Genomic DNA, 7,511 nt, shown 5'->3' with positions numbered 1-7,511 from the left:
GCTACAGAATTGTAACGAAATACAGAAAGGCCAACAAAGGGTCGACGTTTGGTGCAGTAAGTGGCAGTTAACCCTGAATACAAACAAATGTGACGTATTGCGAATACAGACACAGGGAAAACCTTTAGTGTATGATTGCAAAGTTAAAGAACAATCACTGGAGGCAGTTACTCCCGTAAAATATCTCGGAGTATGCTTACAGAGCGATACGAACTGGAACAACCACATAAAATTAATCTGCATCTACGTCATACTCTGCCAACGGCCTTGCTGCAGTGCTATCACTGGTTTCCGTCAGATCACCGAAGTTAAGCGCTGTCGGGCTGGGCTAGCATTTGGATGGGTGACCATCCGGTCTGCCGAGCGCTGTTGGCAAGCGGGGTGCACCCAGCCATGGTGAGGCAAACTGAGGAGCTACTCGATTGAGAAGTAGCCGCTCGGGTCTTGTAAACTGACATACAGCCAGGAAAGCTGAATTGCTTGGCTCTAGATTAAAAGAAAAGAACTTATTGCCAGTTGGAACCAGCATATACATGTATAGAAAGAGAGAGGAGCAATTTTCCAATTTTTTTTAACAAGAAGGTGATTTAGTGCACTGCTCAGACATTCCCAGTCTGATGACTGGCCACATGCCCCTCCATATCCGCATCCAGTGACCCCTGTGGGTTGACGACGACACGACGGCCGGTCGGTACCGTTGGGCCTTCCAATGCCTGTTCGGACGGAGTTACATCACACCCCGCAAGCCACGTAACGGTAGCTACTGTACCACTGACTGATCCCCCCTTCCCCGCTCCGGTCGCGAATGGCGAAGCGTCTGTACTGGCTCTAATAACTCGAATGTTCTCATCGTGGTCATTTCGCGAGATGTGAGATGGAGGAAGTAGCATGTCGTCAGATTCTTAAGGAAATCTAAAATCCAATAGGAAACCTCACTGTGATGCACAACGCCTCTCTTGCAGCGGCTGCCATTGGAGTTTGTTGAGCGTCTGTGTAACGCCCTCGCGCGGAATAAACGAACCCCCTCTCTGTGGGATCTTCTCTGTTTCTTTCGTCAGTCCTACCTGGTATGTGCCCCAGACTGATGAACGATACTCAAGAATCGGTCACACAAGCGCCTTGTAAGCCACGTATTGCGTGGGTGAGTTACATTTCCTTAACATTCTCCCTATTAATCTGTTTCGTGTCCAGTTTTCCTACTGATTAGATTATATGGTAGTTCCACATAAGGTCGCTCTGGATAGTTAGTCCTAGATATTTTATGGTACAGACTGTTTCCAGCAATATGTCATCAATAGTGTAGTTGTACAGTAGTCGATTTCTTTTCCTATGTATTCGCATTATGTTGTATTTACTTACGATCAGGGTCAACTGGCAGAGCCTACACCATTCATCAGTCCTCTGCAGGTCCTTCAGCAAATTGATACTCTCTTCACGCGTCGCTACTTCCTTATACACAACCGCATTGTCTACTCTATTCTACTATATTAATACACGGTTAGTTCGATGATCAAAAATTAATCAGCTCTCCTCCATTTCATTTATTCCTGCTTTGTTAAATCTTTACTTGAGGCTTGGATAATCGAATCACCGTTTTGTCCATTGAGATTTCCGACGAGGAAAACTTTCCCTGTTTAGGGAACAGTGTCAAAAAAAAAAAAACAAAAAAAAACTTAGAAGTACTTCAACCTAACTAACCTAAGGACATCACACACATCCATGCTCGAGGCAAGATCCGAAACTGCGACTGTAGCGGTCCCGCGGTTCCAGATTGAAGCGCCTAGAACCACTCGGCCACACCACCCGGCTGTCAATTACAACTTGAAGATTATTACACCTCATCGTCTCTTGTTTAAGTCTTCCCACATCATGTGCACCTACAGATTTACTTTCCTTTATTGTCATCTTGGTTATCCTTTTATTGACACAGCTGACGCCAGTAAAGTTGTTATTAAACTTCTTGTGAATTAGAATTCCCACAACTGCATGTACTGCTAGATGTTTATCGGCACCAGAGTAGAATAGTGTGTGTAACTTCCTCTTACGGTTGAGCCTTTCCCGTTTCTTTTCATCTCAGTCAGTGTGCATACGCTTATTTTATGTTCTTCCATTTCCACAACAATTTCCTGCCCTTCATTATTGCATGACGGTATATTCTATGTATCAGCACCTGAGTATTTTATTTTCCGATTTTTAATACTTTTCTGAGACCTGGTCGTCATGATTTTATCCATCCTGTTTTGAGGCTTGCTTTTAGGGATGGGAAAAACCGATCAGTTAAACCCGATGCCGTTATTTAAGACTTGAATAGCCAGTATTTTTCGGTATTTGTTTGGTCTCAGCTATCACAGCAGCTTTTTATTTTGTATTAATGATCGACCAAAATAAATGAAATATCAATTACCCTTAGCAGCAGTGATACAGTTTTTTCGGTTTTAAACGAACCTTGTTCTAAAAAAAGAAATAAGTTTTAATTGAAAGACTGGCACTACTAGGAAATGTTGCGCTATTGTAGAAAACCAGGAAAACGATCAGTACTATTTTATCAACAATGCCGACAGAAACGCATGGCATAAGAACTGGTACGGCGTCGCTGAGACGGCGCTGCCCCCGTTGCCCTGTGTCGCGGCCTGAGGCACGCGGTGTGCGTGCAGTGAGCAGGACTTCAGCCACACGCGGTCTGTACGGCAGTTCCTCGCTGCCGTCCGCGGACATCCGCTGTAGCGCAGAATGGCGCCGACGCTAGTCTGGAGATATTTTTACGAGGAGACGTACAGATGAAGTGCAATGCTTCATTTGTTTTAAAACATCAATAATTTGTCTGCCACTTCTATGAAATAGTAAAAGAGGAAGGAAATTATAGTAACAGTAATAAATTAAGAACTTAGCGACAGTGCATCCATGGTACACAATAAAATGTAGAGAGTAGCTAATCTACTGCCCGTGTCTACATAACATGCCTTCATGTACTTGTAGCTCCCGAAAACAGACGAATTAGCACAAGAAAAAGAAGAACAGAGTCGACCTTAGTTTTCATCCTTCAGCATTAACTACGCATGACGTCTAAATAATGGTATGATCCCCTATTACAACTCGATTTCTGAGCAGAGTTTCAAAAAATTGGAATAAACAATAGAACACTCCAGATTTTTTTGTAGGATTCAAGCGCTTCTCACTTTTCGAGAAAAGGAGCAAACGATGGACGGATGTTTTCTTTTATTTGCCTGTTTCATTTAATGTTTTGATTCTACATATCTTAAAATTGAGACGGTCAAAAGTCCTTTCAATATTTGGTCAGTCCTCGCGTTCATTACAGGAGAAAAATAAGAATAAAAATCGAAAATCGGTTATTTCAGAAATCGGTCACTTTGAGCATTTTTAACAATCAGGTTAAACAGACCTGCAAAAGACAAAAAGCAAATAACCGAGGACCGCTTGTTCCAGCGACAAACACCACCCCTATTTCTCATACACGTTCTAAGCTGTTGTCGGTCACATAATTTTGAGTTCAGTTAATCTCAGAACTCTTTCTCATTCAGACTGAAAGTGGTGCACGGTACACATCAGTAACACGTATTTCAGCTTAACTTGTTTTACCATTCTCCTACGCAGATAATATTAGAGACTGTTTTTCCTCGACTGGCATGTCATCTATGTCACTTGTGTCTAAATTTTCACCTATGGGCACGGCGACATCGTTGTTGCTTTGTGACACCTCGCAAGTGCGCATTTGTTCTAGGCACCCGATGAGGAACTGTGCATTTTTGTCTGATAACTGCCATGGTGACTAGAACGAAAATACCATGACATCAATAAACCGCACAATTGTCTTAATACTGCATTATATGCTCAAAGCAAGCATAGTAGCTGCTCCAAGGCATCTTGAGAAAGATGCACAATAAAATACAGTGCAAACCTTTCTCATTCAAGAGTTAATTGTGATTTTTAATTGGTGTGGTTGTTGCCAGAACTGCAACTGTTTTCAAGGTACCTCTTTCCCAGATTTTTAAATTCGCAAACAGCCTAATAACATTCGTGTGTAGCTGCAGAACATCATGGTGTTTTCGTTTAATACCTTGACACGTTACAAGTGTCGTGTTCCTCCGGGTGACTAAGTCTATAAAACACGCAGTTGACACAGTAGAGTGTTGAACTACCTGTTCTCCTACTGTGTACTTAAGTGCTGCCGAAACACTGTGATTAAATGTGCTTAAGCGGGACCAGCTTTCGTTTGATCGTAATGCCCTGGTCTTCTTATATATTTCTGGTAGGTTCCAAGCAATGACCAATTTGTTTCTCTTTTGTCGAAATAATACAGCTTTACCACAGCATGAGTGGGGACAGCTACACTCCTGGAAATTGAAATAAGAACACCGTCAATTCATTGTCCCAGGAAGGGGAAACTTTATTGACACATTCCTGGGGTCAGATACATCACATGATCACACTGACAGAACCACAGGCACATAGACACAGGCAACAGCGCATGCACAATGTCGGCACTAGTACAGTGTATATCCACCTTTCGCAGCAATGCAGGCTGCTATTCTCCCATGGAGACGATCGTAGAGATGCTGGATGTAGTCCTGTGGAACGGCTTGCCATGCCATTTCCACCTGGCGCCTCAGTTGGACCAGCGTTCGTGCTGGACGTGCAGACCGCGTGAGACGACGCTTCATCCAGTCCCAAACATGCTCAATGGGGGACAGATCCGGAGATCTTGCTGGCCAGGGTAGTTGACTTACACCTTCTAGAGCACGTTGGGTGGCACGGGATACATGCGGACGTGCATTGTGCTGTTGGAACAGCAAGTTCCCTTGCCGGTCCAGGAATGGTAGAACGATGGGTTCGATGACGGTTTGGATGTACCGTGCACTATTCAGTGTCCCCTCGACGATCACCAGTGGTGTACGGCCAGTGTAGGAGATCGCTCCCCACACCATGATGCCGGGTGTTGGCCCTGTGTGCCTCGGTCGTATGCAGTCCTGATTGTGGCGCTCACCCGCACGGCGCCAAACACGCATACGACCATCATTGGCACCAAGGCAGAAGCGACTCTCATCGCTGAAGACGACACGTCTCCATTCGTCCCTCCATTCACGCCTGTCGCGACACCACTGGAGGCGGGCTGCACGATGTTGGGGCGTGAGCGGAAGACGGCCTAACGGTGTGCGGGACCGTAGCCCAGCTTCATGGAGACGGTTGCGAATGGTCCTCGCCGATACCCCAGGAGCAACAGTGTCCCTAATTTGCTGGGAAGTGGCGGTGCAGTCCCCTACGGCACTGCGTAGGATCCTACGGTCTTGGCGTGCATCCGTGCGTCGCTGCGGTCCGGTTCCAGGTCGACGGGCACGTGCACCTTCCGCCGACCACTGGCGACAACATCGATGTACTGTGGAGACCTCACGCCCCACGTGTTGAGCAATTCGGCGGTACGTCCACCCGGCCTCCCGCATGCCCACTATACGCCCTCGCTCAAAGTCCGTCAACTGCACATACGGTTCACGTCCACGTTGTCGCGGCATGCTACCAGTGTTAAAGACTGCGATGGAGCTCCGTATGCCACGGCAAACTGGCTGACACTGACGGCGGCGGTGCACAAATGCTGCGCAGCTAGCGCCATTCGACGGCCAACACCGCGGTTCCTGGTGTGTCCGCTGTGCCGTGCGTGTGATCATTGCTTGTACAGCCCTCTCGCAGTGTCCGGAGCAAGTATGGTGGGTCTGACACACCGGTGTCAATGTGTTCTTTTTTCCATTTCCAGGAGTGTAGATGTGGCACCTTGTGGTCTTCAACTACTTGTTTGGGAAGATTAATGCGGTCGGAAATTGTTAAATGGTTTCCGACATCCATCGGAGAAAGTGCTACATCAGGCGTGAGATAAAATTCCTCAGGACCATTCTAGTGATTCCCCTCAAACAGATCAGGTGTAATATGAAGCTAATAAATTAAAATAGGTATTAAAATTTAATAAGATACCCAATTTAAACCACTTATGTAAATACATAACGAAAAAAGTAAACTTAAGGAGACAATATTAAGTGAAGAGAGCAGGAAAGCAAAATTTAAAAAAAAAATAGTGCATTGGCGGTACAGCACGCTAATAACTACACTACACGTGTCCACACATTGTGAGTTTCATGTAAGTGAATACATACGCTCATTGCTAAGCGCTGCACATAGAGAGAAATGTTTATTTCTTTTACATGGTCCAGCAGACTCTTACAGATATTTGTCTTTCCTCTAAATTCGATGCAGCCATCGTTCTTTCGGCTGTCCTTCCACCTTCAGGAAGATCTGCTACCACCCTTTGCTTTCGAACAGCAGTTTCCTGCACAACACTGCAGCATTCTTCACTACAAAACAGCTGTAATGTTTTGTCAGGCTCTTAACTTTTTATAAATGAATCTGTATGCTTCACACACCCCTGTATACTAAGATACCAGCTAATCTTCCCAATTCACTCACTTACTCTCAGGTCCAGAATGGATGCCTTGTACCACCTGACATCAAGCTGATCACTGGCAGCACTTAACTGTCTGTTATACACACATGAAAGGTTGTCGCAACCTTCTGTATTGCTACCAGCTCATTCACTTCCCGCACCTTTTCTCTTCCTAGAGCACCTTTGGATGTGATACATCAACCGCAAAACCCATTCTCGGCACACGATTTTACATCCACTAATAACCCATCCTCGTATCCTGCTGCGCCACTAGACCCGTGTTACATCTTCCATGCAGCTCCATGCCTTACCCTCCCTCTCCAGCCAGAATTTTAGCCACCTTTCCCCCCTCTCCCAACAATGGAATTCGTCTGGAGATATACCCCGCTTCCAACCCTCATCACAGTGCTGCACCTCACACCATCCTCCTTATTTTCTCCTTCACCCTTCACCCACACTGCTGACTTCTAGTCGCTACATGCGGTTCTGCAGGGCCACATAGTCGTACTGATAAGCACACCTTCATCATGACAGTTATTTCATGTGTCATCTGGCATCAGCGTTACACTGTGGCATCATTCACTTTCGTCAGTGCTTGTTATCCATGACAGTACGCCAACATGTAGCAGCCCTCACAAACTAGGGATGATCGTCAACCACCTATCTTAAACATAAACATCGAAGTGTAGTAGGAAAACATCAATGCTTTTACATCGCTGTTAAGCCCTATAAAACATCGACGCATTGATGGAATGAGAATACAGTATAATTGGAGCATCGATACATTCACACTCAATTTGATGGTCTAATAAAACTTTCGTACACTCTGGGAAGTGAAGCCACAAACGAAATAGGTACGCATAAATCTGTATTGCATTCTGTTTCCTTGCCCACTAAAATCATTGTTTTGCACTAATCAAACATTTTGCCATCAGTTTGATTACTGTATTACTTCTTGTTACTTCTTTAGATTATATTGCCTGAATTGGCACAGACTAAATATTTACTCGTTTTTCAGTAAATTTAATTATTTAAAGCAGTTTATTTTAATTTCTTTCTTTTCTCA

The 7,511-nt window shown here is 44.9% G+C and overlaps 1 pseudogene; it reads left to right on the top strand.

The window, feature by feature from the left end:
* The first annotated feature begins 257 nt into the window (after positions 1-257).
* Positions 258-375, top strand: LOC124720664 (annotated as a pseudogene).
* Positions 376-7,511: the final 7,136 nt, after the last annotated feature.

The sequence above is a fragment of the Schistocerca piceifrons genome, chromosome 11 (assembly GCF_021461385.2).
Source record: "Schistocerca piceifrons isolate TAMUIC-IGC-003096 chromosome 11, iqSchPice1.1, whole genome shotgun sequence".
In the NCBI taxonomy this organism is placed as follows: Eukaryota; Metazoa; Arthropoda; class Insecta; order Orthoptera; family Acrididae; genus Schistocerca; species Schistocerca piceifrons.
Note: the sequence above shows the minus strand (reverse complement) of the source record. Positions and strands in the feature narration are given on the sequence as shown.